This window comes from Meles meles, chromosome 5 (assembly GCF_922984935.1).
Source record: "Meles meles chromosome 5, mMelMel3.1 paternal haplotype, whole genome shotgun sequence".
NCBI lineage: Eukaryota > Metazoa > Chordata > Mammalia > Carnivora > Mustelidae > Meles > Meles meles.
In genome coordinates this window covers 88,867,350-88,880,666 of record NC_060070.1, presented here as the reverse complement: position 1 = coordinate 88,880,666, position 13,317 = coordinate 88,867,350, and positions in this window count along the sequence as shown.

Here is a 13,317-nt window from a genome sequence, read left to right as displayed (position 1 = left end):
TGTTCTCTAGCTAGTGGGAAGAAGACACCATGTAATAGCTATTGGCTTGAAATATCTCTTCTTAAAGACTGTGCCCAAGTACTGAAGAATTTTATGTCCCGGTTGGTTTCTTAGCCATACCTTCAAAAAGCCATTCTAACATCTTATTTGACTTGCAGTTTCCAGGTCCTCTGGTAGGACCAAAATTTTTTGTCATATTCCCATTGTTTATCTACTTATAGAATGGATTTCTTAGTTTGAGACCTGTTATAGAAATAATGTATAGTGAGCCCTTGGGTACAGCTCCTGGCCAAGACACTGAACAGGAGAAGCAAGCCCATACCAAGAATTTAAAAAATGCGTGTTTCCATTAAGGATTAATCACTACTCCTTCTAGGCCCAATGGGATCCAATATCCAACATGACCCCAAGTGACTGGTCTACCTTGTTGAGAGAGAGAGTGAACTTCTCTACATAGCACCATCAAGATGTAAGCATATGCAGCTTGCAGGTTAGATATTCAGCAGTGGCAATAACTAGATAAGTTTTGTTGAGAGGGAGCTCATGCTGTTGGGCCCATGCAATAATTTCCTTTCTTGCCACCATGAATATTTCACTGGTTCAGGAAGCACTAGTGTGACTAAGGACAGAAGCTGGTTGACTTCAAATAAACAAGTTAATCATTTTATCTTGTTCAGTATCTTTCAATGTCTTAATGAACATTGATATTAGACACTCAAATCATTCTACTGATCAAATGACATGCCCCTTCCTTAGAATTTTCTAGTCATTCTTCCATTCTCATTTCTTCCAGATACCTAACCAAACAACAAAACCACTTGCCTAGAAGTCCCTGAATATCCTTGCCTCAGGCCACTCTCTTTCCAGTACAGGGTTAGATATGTAGGATTACCTTGAAGATATTGCAGGTAAGGTTCCATGCCTCTGCAATAAAGTGAGTCAAATGAATTTTTTTGGTTTCTCAGTACATATATGCTGTCTACACATTCAGTCTACTAAGTATACATACCTTATCTGTGCTTTCACGGAGTCATAATTTTGCTGGGGGAAGGTTTTGCTTGATGGTTGCTGACTGATCAGGGTAATGGTTGCTGAAGTTTGGGGTGGCTATGGGAATTAAGACAGTGAAGTTTGCCATGTTAGTTATCTTTCATGAATGAATTCTCTGCAGCATATAATGACCTATGTTGGCATTTTACTCACACTAGAACTTTCAGAATTGGAGTGAATCTTTTCAAAACTTGCCACTGTTTATCAACTAAGTTTATGTAATATTCTTTTTTCAGCGTAACAGTATTTATTTTTGCACAACACTCAGTGCTCCATGCAATACGTGCCCTCCCTATTACCCACCACCTGGTTCCCCCAACCTCCCACCTCCCGCCCCTTCAAAACCCTCAGGTTCTTTCTAAATCCTTTATTACTTCAATCTTCACAGCATCTTCCCCAGGAATAGATTCCATCTCAAATTTTCTTTCCTTTTTTTTTTTTTTTTCCAAATTTCTCTGTTAAAGTTTGATCATGAGACTGCAGCAATTCAGCCACCTGTTCAGGCTCTTCTAGTTCTCTTGATCCTTCCTCCACATCTGAAGTTATCTTCACTGAAGTCTTAAACTTTTGTTATCCATGAGGGTTGAAATCCACTTCTTCCAAGCTCCTATTAACGTTTTGACAATTTCCTTTGAATCACAAATGTTCCGTCTAGGATCACCTTCTTTCCAAAAGGCTTTTCTTGAGAGGCATCACTATCCATGGCAGCTATAGCCTTATGAGATGTATTTATTAAACAGCAAGACTTGAAAATCAGAATCACTTTTTGATCCATGGACTGCAGAATAGATATTGTGTTAACAGGCAAGAAAACACTAATCTCCTTGAACATCTCCATCAGAGCTTTTGGGAGATCAGTCACATTGTTAACGAGCAGTAATATTTTGAAAGGACTCTTTCCCTTTAGCAATAGTTCTCAGTGGGTTTAAAAATTCAGTAAACCATGTTGTAAAAAGATGTGCTGTAGGCTCTGTTTCATTTATAGAGCATAGGAAGAGTAGAGTTAACATAATTCTTAAGGGCCCTGGGATTTTCAGAATGGTAAATGAATTTGAAGCCAATGGTCAAGTCATCAGCTGCATTAGCCCCTAATAAGAGTCAATCCGGTGGATATTGTGGAGGGCACGTATTGCATGGAGCACTGGGTGTGGTGCATAAACAATGAATTCTGGAACACTGAAAAGAAATTTAAAAAATAAAAATTAAAGTCAATCTGTCTCTTTGAAGCTGAAAACATATCTGGCTTCACTTCTCTAGCTATGAAAGTCATAGATGTCTTCTAACAGAAGGCGGATTTTCTACATTGAAAGTCTATTTTGTGTAGCTACTTCTTTAATTATCCTAGATAGATCTTGATAATTACTGCAGCTTCTACATCAGCACTTGGTGTTTCATCTTGCATGGTTTCTAAAGCCTTATGAACCAACTTCTAGGTTCACCTCTAAAGCTACCTTCCTCACCTTTCAGCCTTCACAGAATTGAGTTGGGGTCTTTTTCTGGATTAAGCTTAAGAGAGATTTTAAGGGAATGCTATAGCTGGTTTGATCTCTATCCAGACTTCTGAAACTTCCTCCAATCAGCAATAAGGCTGTTTCGCTTATTTGTGTGCACTAGAGTTGCACCTTTTTTTTTTTTTTAATGTTGTTAGTCACCATACACCAAACACATTATTAACTTTTGATGTAGTGTTCCATGATTCATTTTTGCATATAACACCCTGTGCTCCATGCAATTCATGCCTTGTATTTTTTAAATTTAATTCTGTTTTTTCCAGTGTTCCAAGATTCATTGTTGATGCACCGCACCCAGTGCTCCATGCAATGTGTGCCCTCCTTTAATACACACCACCAGGCTAACCTAACTCCCACCCCCCTCCCCTCCAAAACCCTCAGTTTGTCTCTGAGTCCAGTATCTCATGGTTTGTCTCCCCCTTCTGATTCCCCCAATTCATTTTCCTTTCCTTCTCCTAATGTCCTCTGTTATTCCTTATGCTCCATAAGTAAGCAAAACCATATGATAACTCTCTCTACTTGACTTATTTCATTCAGCATAATCTCCTCCAGAACTTCATTTTGCTTACTGATGCAAGATGCCTAACTTTTCCCTGTTCTAGCTTCTAAGCTTAATCTTGGGTAGCCTTTGACTTAAAGTGAGACATGTGCCTCTTTCACTTCAATACTTAGAGGCCACTATTGGGTTATTAACTGGCCTAATCTAATTCTGTATCTCTGGGAATAAGAGGGGGAGATCTGAGAGAGGCCAGTTGAAGTCTCATGGGCATGGTTCATGCCACTCCAAAACAATTACAATGATAACATCGAAGACTATCAATCACAGATTACCATAATAGAGGTAATATTTCAAACATTTTCACTATAAGAACTACAAAATGTAACACTCCTAGAATAGTAATATTTGGGGGGAGGGAAATGGCATCAATGGACTTGGTTGACACAAGGTTACCATAAAACTTCAGTTTAAAAAAGCTATGAAGCACAATAAAGTGGTGTAATATAATGGTATATGTCTGTATTATCCAAATCTATGTCCACTAAGAGGCTTTCCCCTTATCAGTGTTTTTTCAGACTATACCCTAGCACAGCTATAATACAACAGTGGACATTCTACTAGCACCTTCATTGAGCTTTGAACTGGAGCCACTTTTTTTTTCCTCCTGTTGGTTGATTGTAAGAAACTATTCCCCATGAGGTAATGTGTGAAATTGTGGAAAGAGATGATACTAGGTCTGGACCATCCGCTTGTGTAACTTGTGCCTTCAAGACTTCACATCCCACCTGAATGTACTATGTCCATTTTTAAAATGTTTGATTTTGCCCACCCAACCTTCTGATTTGGTGGGTCTCTCTATAGTAGCTCATGATGGCAAGTATCCAGTCACTTAGAAGTCCCAAAGGTAGACCCCTTAGTCTTCTAGGGCCCTGCAGTATGTCAGGAGCTATTCTATGACAATATGGTTCCATGCTGCAACTAAAATGGCTTTGTTTCAAAAGTCTTAGGGCTTTCAAACTATGGCTTGCTAGACATTCCCTATTGGTGTTCATATCAAAGCTATCCCTTATTGGAATTTGTTGGGTTCTATAGGTCAAGTGGCAGAACTTCCTTACAGAGCCATCTACCTTTGGGCCCATTTGAAACTTGTTTTGGTTTTGGGTGTTTTTTTTTTTTTTTTCCTATTGGAACTTACACCTTCAGCATAACCTGACAAATATATTGGAACAATGTTCCCAAGTGTCATATGCTGCTTACATTTTAAAACTGCCCCCCCCCCCGCCAAAAAAAAAAAAAAAACAGCAAATTTTGTCACTTTCTCTGGCAGTAGGGAGTACAAGGTCTGATACTGTGTCCTTTATCTCCAGTGTCCTGGTATATATCAGATGACTGGAATCTTAAAATCCTCACATTGGGAACACTCTGGGTGGGTGGGGTTTCTCTTGACACCTGGCATGTCTTTCTAGGGCAGCCAGGGAACATGCTAGTCCTGTCACCAGGTCTGATTTGCATGGCCTCAACATCAAGGACTAATGTGGTATTTTGTGGTATATCAGGGTGATCAAGATGCTATGACCTTTATAGCCAAAGTGTAGGAAAGTTAACAGCCTTTTAAGGCTTTGGAATTGTACTGTTTGACCTCCTCATACAGTGTAAACTACCTCAAATCATCTCATGGGAATTGAGAACCTTTCTGCCATGCTCCTAGAGCATGTCAGGAGCATGTCATATTGGTATTTTCAAAGATACCACATCTAACAGAGCAGCTACAGTTGGGGATCACATGGAGAACTAACTTTCATCAATATCTGCCATGATGCATCTTGTTTGTATAAAGACCATAAATAAGATGCAGTGCTAGTGATCTCCATCTTGAGTCTTTGTTATTATGGTGTCATCCCAGAATTCAGTATTGCTTAGAATCAGTATGTTGGAAAGAACAATTCCAAGCCCTTGAGACTGTTCTTCTCCATAGCTCTATACCCCAGGCTAAGGAACAAATTGAGTTATTCTAGATTCAGGTCCATTCATCCGAAGTATGCATGCCTACACTCAGGAAATACTTCATAAGGTGAAGTTATAGCTCTGGAACCATTGGACTATGTGAGACTGACCTGAGTTACAACTCTTAACCTGGCCTCTACTTTGAAGGAACATGGCAACATTTCAAATCTCTAGGTCTGAGTTTTAGCTCTGATGTTAAATAGCCTCTTGTGTACAACTTAGGTAAGCAGCCTTGACAAAGGATTAAAATAGTTATGGCACACTTACACCATTCCGGAGACACCCTTTGGTGAGATTCAATTTATTACCTTCAAGTAGTGAGGTCTAGGTTTGAGGACTACTTTAGATCTGGCAACTGAGTGAAGAATCATGATCTATACTTCTGTGGTTTATACCATCCTTCCCAGCTCTCGGTATTCTCACTGCCCCCAATCTACAAATAAAATATTCCAGTCATTTGCACATATTCCTTGCATGTTAGGAAATTATTGTATACTAGCCATGATCAGAAGTCCCTGCAACCACAATACACTAGTGGTTATACCAGGCTTTCTGCTCTTCAGAATAATTTCTTTGCCTCTAAAGGCTACATGCCAATTCTGGTTGCTATAACCATCTATACCAGGGAGCTCTGTTTCAGAGCAACTTCTATCTCCTTTCTGGCCTGCAGAGGACAAACAGTCCACACTAAGCTTATAAACAATTACTTGTCCTCTTTAATGTATTCTGTATTATCCTAGTGAAGGGCAGCTGGTGGGTATATTACACATATTGTACATATTATGTACACTTACATAAGACTAACGCTGCTAAGCATCTAAGCCTTGACACTATAGTGAGTTCTGGAACTTCCACTTTATTTGTAAAGGTCATTATGATGTTGAAGCTTCAAGAAAAAATCTCAGCATTAGACCAGTTTTGGGTGTCATTTTTAGGATGTTAAATCCTATACAATAGTGGTATGTCATTCTATCCAGCTTTTTAATCAACCCACACCTTTTTTAACACCCTCAATATCTACTTTCCAATTCCTATTGACACATAGTAGGTAATAGAAATCTTTCAGTGAATGTTTATTTCTTCCTAAAGACAGCTTATTTTCCTCTTCAGGAAGCCCTAGTTATTTGCCTTGATGAATTAAGAAAAGGTGAGGAATGAGTTTGATGACAAGCATTATCTTGTATCTAGTTTTTTTGTTGTTTGTTTTTTTAGTGTTATGTAAACAACGAATCTTATATCTGTTTTGGGTGATATCTTAGCATGATCTCCAGGAAAAGGGCAGTGGATCTCCACTTGCAGGTGAAAGGGTCTGCCATCCTGGAGGTTTCAAAGAAATCTGATTCAATATTCTTGGGCCCATCTACTTAGGATAACTCTGACCCAGGTCTGAGTCCTATTCCTCCCTTATTGGGTCTTTGGCTTTAGTACGGGGGACCTGCCAGTAATGTACATCTAATATTTTGCATCTTCGCTATTCAAGCCCAGAATCAAATTATATCCCTTTAGTGTAGGATACAACGCCCTCTTTTTAGGTTGCCATAGAGGCCCTGGCTGTCACCACACACCCTAAGTTTAGTTGACAGCTAGGAGTCTGTCCTTTTTCCCTTCAGATTTCTAAAGCAATTAGCAAGTACCAGCCAACTCAACTATTACCATTGTTTCCATACTGCAGAAGTGCCAGAACTGTTGCAAACCCCAAATGTTTCCCCTTTATTCTGTCTTATCCAAATACACCATAGGTGAGTCTCAACTATGATACTGCATCATGCTGGCAGCTATCACCAGCCCACTTACCAACAGCATTGTAATACTTATTCTCAACTTTCTAGTTCCAAATTGCTTTCCTAAAAGTTTTCTTTCTAGGGCCTCTTCTGGTTTAGCTCAACTTCCTTGAAAGCAGAACTCAAGAACAAAAATTCAGTGTAAGTGGTCTACTTGAAAATGAATTCCACAGAATAGGACTGAAGAAAACAAAGAGTGAAAAGGAAAGCACTGCGGTTTCTAACATGGGCAATAGGAGCTTGATGCCCCCTGAGACCTCCAGAGATGTATAGGATGCTTTGCAGCACTGTCAGCCAAAAGCCTGGGAATCCGGGGCCTCTTCTACTTAATGGATTTCTGCATTCTATTGGTAGATGGTTGCTTTTAGTTATTTAGCCTGAAAGCTGTTGGTGGCTCACTGGAAACTGACCTGGGACAAGAAGTAGTTTCACCTCAGTCATGTCCCTTGTGTATCAGTCTCCACTTCCATGGAACTACAGCTAAAATCAGCAGTGGACAGAGGGTATATGACAACAGATACATTAAGCTGTATATGCTTCTAGTATTTCAATAAACATTTGAAAAATGTTATGAACTACTTCCAGATCTTACCCTTGTTACTTTTTTTGTTTTTTTTATTTGTTTATTTTCAGCGTAACAGTATTCATTGTTTTTGCACCACACCCAGTGCTCCATGCAATATGTGCCCTCTATTACCCATCACCTGCTTCTTACTTTTTTTTTTGTTTATTTTCAGCATAACAGTGTTCATTGTTTTTGCACCACACCCAGTGCTCCATGCAGTACGTGTCTTCCCTATTACCCACCACCTGGTTCCTCAACCTCCCACCTCCCCACCCCTTCAAAACCCTCTGGTTTTTTTTTCTGGTTGTTTTTCAGAGTCCATAGTCTCTCATGGTTCATCTCTCCTTCCAGTTTCCCTCAACTCCCTCTCCTCTCCATCTCTCCATGTCCTCCGTGTTCTTTGTTATGCTTCTTACTTTTAAGTCATCTTAGCATAGCCTTGAATTAGAATGTTCTCTTGGCCATGAGTGACATGTAAGGCAGTCACAGAAAAAAAAATCAGTGAGTTTGTTAGAATGCAGTAAACATTGCAATGGAAAGTATTCAAAACCAAGGATTTTTTTTTTTTCTATCTTAAGTACATAAAAACTAGAAAGCTCATTCTGTACCTTCCAGGAAAAGAAGGAACCTACTAGACAACTTGGAGAATGGAAGGACTCTGTTTACCAAAAGCTAAGTGTTGGGGAAGGTCATCAAAGACATGACTTCTAGTTGCCCCATGAGCTGAACCTGGGTCTTCAGACTCCTCACCACCATGGCCATGGAATGTGGGTTTCACTTGCCTTTTCTACCTCAAGAGGCTATTCCAAGGACCTAGCCTTTAGATAATATGGTGTTGAACACCTGCATAGTATAAATGACTAAACTCAGTTAAGGCTTCTTTATAAATTCTAAGAATTAGAGTGAGGGGATCTATTTGTCTTGCTGCTGTCCAAAACAAGCCTCATGTGAGGTCCCTTTGTTAAAGCCACCACCTACCAAACTGGAATGGCCTGCCTCTTTAATCTCCCCACCCTCTGCATATGGGGAAGGTTTCAGATCATACCTAGGAATCTCTCTAGAGTTTTGTGAACTGCCATTAAGGTGGATCTCTGGGAGGGGATATATTATCTATTAACAGATTAAGGGAGTTTGTTGGCTCCAGAAACTGAGAAGGGGAGAGGTTATGAGTCTGTGGTTCTCCAGTTTTGCTTTTCTGACCACATCTAAATGATTTGTCTGGTTTAAGATTGCAGTAGGAAGTATGCTTCCAACTTAAAGGGGTGAAAGAGAATTATCCAATGTCTCCTGGGTCTCAATGTGTTCCCTCACAGAACTCTTGTTGGCTCCATGCCTTGGGAAGATGGTGAAAGAGCTAGATGTGAAGAGGCCCCTGGAGACAGGAACTAAGGCAGGAGTTCCTTGCTTTCCTACCCTTCTACCCAAGCTGTGAGTGGGGCTGACCCAAGGCGGAGGGGGTAGGGTGAGGAGAGTCTAGAACTGGGAGAAAAATTTTCTGATATCAACCTAGCCACAACTTTCTGCTCCAAGCTCTGCCCAACTGTTCTGTTCTTCCCACAAGATGGTGGCTAGGATCTCAGTAGAAGGGCTGCCCTAGCATAAGTATCCCTATTCAACTGGCCAATTTCCATGCTTATTTGGACCATATTTCTTCCCTCAGCACTTGGTGTTTACTCTTTCAGGAATTTGATGTATTCCTGGGGGCTTATGGAAAGGCACTACAATTGAGGCAGCCCTGTACCCAGGCTCTGAGGTGAAGTACAGCAAAAGGTCTTGGGAACCTCCAATTGCACTTCATTCTACTGGGGCAGAGGCTGTGGTGATGAAATTGGATCTACTCCACTGCCTGCTTACCTCCTTACCCACTTTCATAAGGTAAATAAACACTTGTGCATAGACATAAACATTATAAACTTCTTGCACTGGCTATGACATCTAAGATGGTGTTGGATAGAAATAGTTGTTGTCTTCTAACCTTGGGGAAAGCAATATTTCATAATCAAGGATGGCACACACCACAGGTAACTTTATGAATATTTCAGTTAGGTAAGTTGTTTATTTCCCACTTGCTGAATAATTGTAATGAATGGATATTAAATTTTGACGTGCTTTTCCTATATCTACTGAGCTATGATTTCTCTCCAGTTAGTGTGATGAATTGATATTTTTTTTCATGTTAAACTAACTTGGCATTCCTAGGATAAATTTTACAGTTATGATAGTTTTACATTTGTTGGATTTAAGTTAAAAGTGTAAGGATCTTTGAAATACTTTAAGACATCTTGATCTATAGTTTTCTTGTAATACCCTTTTCAATTATATCAAGGTTATTCTGGCCTTAAAAACAAGTTGAAATATTCCTTTCTGAGTTTATGTAGAGCAATTTCTGTGTCTGATACGTGGTGAATTTTATAAATTGAGGAAAAGTGATAGTCCGGGTTTTGCAAGAAAGATGTCAAGACTGGATTAACCATGGAAGAAACTTACTGGGGGAAACAACAGCAGTGAAAAAATGGGAAGAATCAATGAGGCTGGAGAACTCAGACTGCAATAGAAGTCTGGCCTCAAGTAAATGGAGAAGGAATGAAGTTTTGGTGGAATGCTCTTAAGCTGCATTAAGTCAAGCAAAAGCTGCTTGTCAGGAGTCCCAACTCTCCCAAGAACAACCATTTGTTATACCTGAGGATTCTCCCCTTCTGATATTACCAGTCAATGCCTGGGAGTAGCCATGAGAAGTGTAGCCTTGGTACAATGCACTGATATGTTTTAGAGCACAGCAGTGCGGGACATTATTTAGTCATGCTCCCTGCAGTCAGATTTGAGATGCATCCCCTTGGTTGTCACAGAAGACTCTATACTTGTCACATTTCTCTACCATGGCCTAGGAGTTGAAGGGCAGACCTAATTGAGTAGTATACTACTACTGCTCTAGATCATCTCTCCTAGACTCCCACCGTGGGAGCTGGAGCCAGATGATTGGGAAATGAGGTGGACTTGACCACAACATATTCTCCAGCATCAGCTTGCAGATGATAACAAAAACAGCCTAGGCATACCAGATCTTCTAGATTCTAGTTAATTGGTATGGTTCCCATGATCAGGGATTGTGTCTGACTAGCAACAAGAAAGAAGAGCAAAGATAGTGGTAATCTAGGACAATACTGGAGCCCTCAGTATTGGGTAGGTAAACTTGGGCAATGTTGGCATTGGTGGAAAGCCTAGTCTGAGGAGCCCATATGTACTTGGCATTAGTCATCTGTGACAGCTCCTCCAGCAACAGGCTTTTATATCTTGACACCAACTCATTCATAATATTCCTGGTATTGCGAAACATGAACTATAGACAGCTTCTACCAGCTGAGATGGTAGGTCTGGTTCATGAAGCTGCCCCACAAATTCTCCCCCTTAGGTCATGATTTCAGGGTCCTGGGACCAGGCCCATTTTGGGTCTGTACTCAGTGGGAAGTCTGAGGATTCTCCCCCTCTGCCCTTCCTCCAGCTCACATGTATGTGCACCCTAAGATAAATCTTTGAGGTGCCTGGATGGCACAGTTGGTTTGACCTCTGGATCTTGATTTCAGCTCAGGTCCTGACCTCATGATCTCCAGGTCATGAGATCTGGCTCTACACTCAGTGTGGAGTCTGTTTGTCCCTCTCCCTCCCTCTGCTCTCCCCCAAACCCCATGTATGCTCACTCACTCTCTCCACCTCCTAAATAAAATCCTTAAAGTAAAAAATGCCATGTGCAGCCCTTACCATCTTGACTGGTCTGGTTGTAGTTATGGTTGCAGGGTGTTAGAGAATGAGGAGCTGTTTCTTATTTCCTGGCTTCCTCTGGCATGACCCTGTGGTACCTTTGGTACCACATACCTTTGGTATACCTTTGGTATAGGGTGCCCAAGACTTTTGTACTGCTAGGCACAAGATGTGTTTCAGAATCTTAGTAACAAAGCAGCCATACTCTAAGGCTATGAATCTAAATTTTGGCTCTTGTAAGAAAACATTAATTACACCAGTTAGAATGGCCAAAATTAGCAAGACAGGAAACAACATGTGTTGGAGAGGATGTGGAGAAAGGGGAACCCTCTTACACTGTTGGTGGGAATGCAAGTTGGTGCAGCCACTCTGCAGAACAGTGTGGAGATTCCTCAAGAAATTAAAAATAGAGCTTCCTATGACCCTGCAATTGCACTACTGGGTATTTACCCTAAAGATGCAGATGTAGTGAAAAGAAGAGCCATCTGTACCCCAATGTTCATAGCAGCAATGGCCACGGTCGCCAAACTGTGGAAAGAACCAAGATGCCCTTCAACGGACGAATGGATAAGGAAGATGTGGTCCATATACACGATGGAGTATTATGCCTCTATCAGAAAGGATGAATACCCAAATTTTGTAGTAACATGGACGGGACTGGAAGAGATTATGCTGAGTGAAATAAGTCAAGCAGAGAGAGTCAATTATCATATGGTTTCACTTATTTGTGGAGCATAACAAATAACATGGAGGACATGGGGAGATGGAGAGGAGAAGGGAGTTGAGGGAAATTGGAAGGGGAGATGAACCATGAGAGACTATGGACTCTGAAAAAGAACCTGAGGGTCTAGAAGGGGCGGGGGGTGGGAGGTTGGGGGAACCAGGTGGTGGGTAATAGGAAGGGCACGTATTGCATGGAGCACTGGGTGTGGTGCAAAAACAATGAATACTGTTACGCTGAAAAGAAATTTTAAAAAAAGAAAATAATAACAACTTAGCTGTAAGAGTCAGACCAATGGACAATAGGCCCTTCTTCATATCCTGGAGAAAGACTGTTACCTTCAAGGTAGATTAGGCACAGGAGTTCCTTTTTCATGTGGCCTTTGCTGGTGTAAGTGATGTCTCAGTTCCAGGTGCTAGGTTTGTCTTTGAAGTTATACTGAAAACTCAGTTTGGTGGACCCTCAGGTTGGAGCTTCTTGGGCTCTCAGTACTTAGCAGTGACAGGGGCAATACTGGTGCCAGATGATTCAGAGAGGTGTAGTCGTGGCTGAAACCTGATCTCATTGGTATCTAGCCAAAGTGTATGGCTTTATTGGTGACATCTCAAGGCAAGTCAAGGTTGAAAAGGACTGATTTCTGGGGCCTCTCAGATTATTGCCTACTTGTGGACTAACTTTGTCTTGAAGTTGTGACTAATGGCAAAGCCCAGCCTGACCCATAGCTTAAAGACCACTCTAAAGTTTGGGAAAGACCTAGCACCTTTAGTACTGGTTGTTTGTGGTGTTATGAATGATGTGAGAGTGTCAGTCTGACCTAGAACTATCCAGGACTTCAGGAACCTAGCAAGCTTCTGAAGTGAGCCTGGAGTTAGGGTATGCAGGCTTAGCCACTAGCTCAGTACTCCTTTGTGTCTACATGGCATACAAAACCTTCACATACTATTATGTATAAGGGGCTGAAAGTCCTGTTTTTTCTAGCTCATAGTGTCTAAATTTTCATACTGCTATATCATTTCTACCTTTTGACACAGACTACCATGGCAAAATCGTAAAAACAAAAAACCACAATGCAAAAGCAAGAATTTTGTCTAAGGCTTTCTAGTCCCCACGGAGCAGAGAGCCCGACATGGGGCTCGATCCCAGGATGGTATTCATGAACCTCAAGTTGGGTGGTTTCCAGTTCCCAAGCAGCCAATTTGGGTGGTACATCTGTTTTTGTTGCTTAACATTACACTCCGTTCTGGGTGGACACCTACAAAACAACCATTTGAACATCTCTGGTTCTAAATCAATAGTAGAAACCAGTTACAGGAAAATTTTTTTTTCAGAACCATGAAGATGTTATATCCTGAGAGATGAAATGCTCGGATCTATTCTGAGTTAAAAAAAAAAAAATCTTAGGACAAGAACACCCAGAGAAAGTACATCTT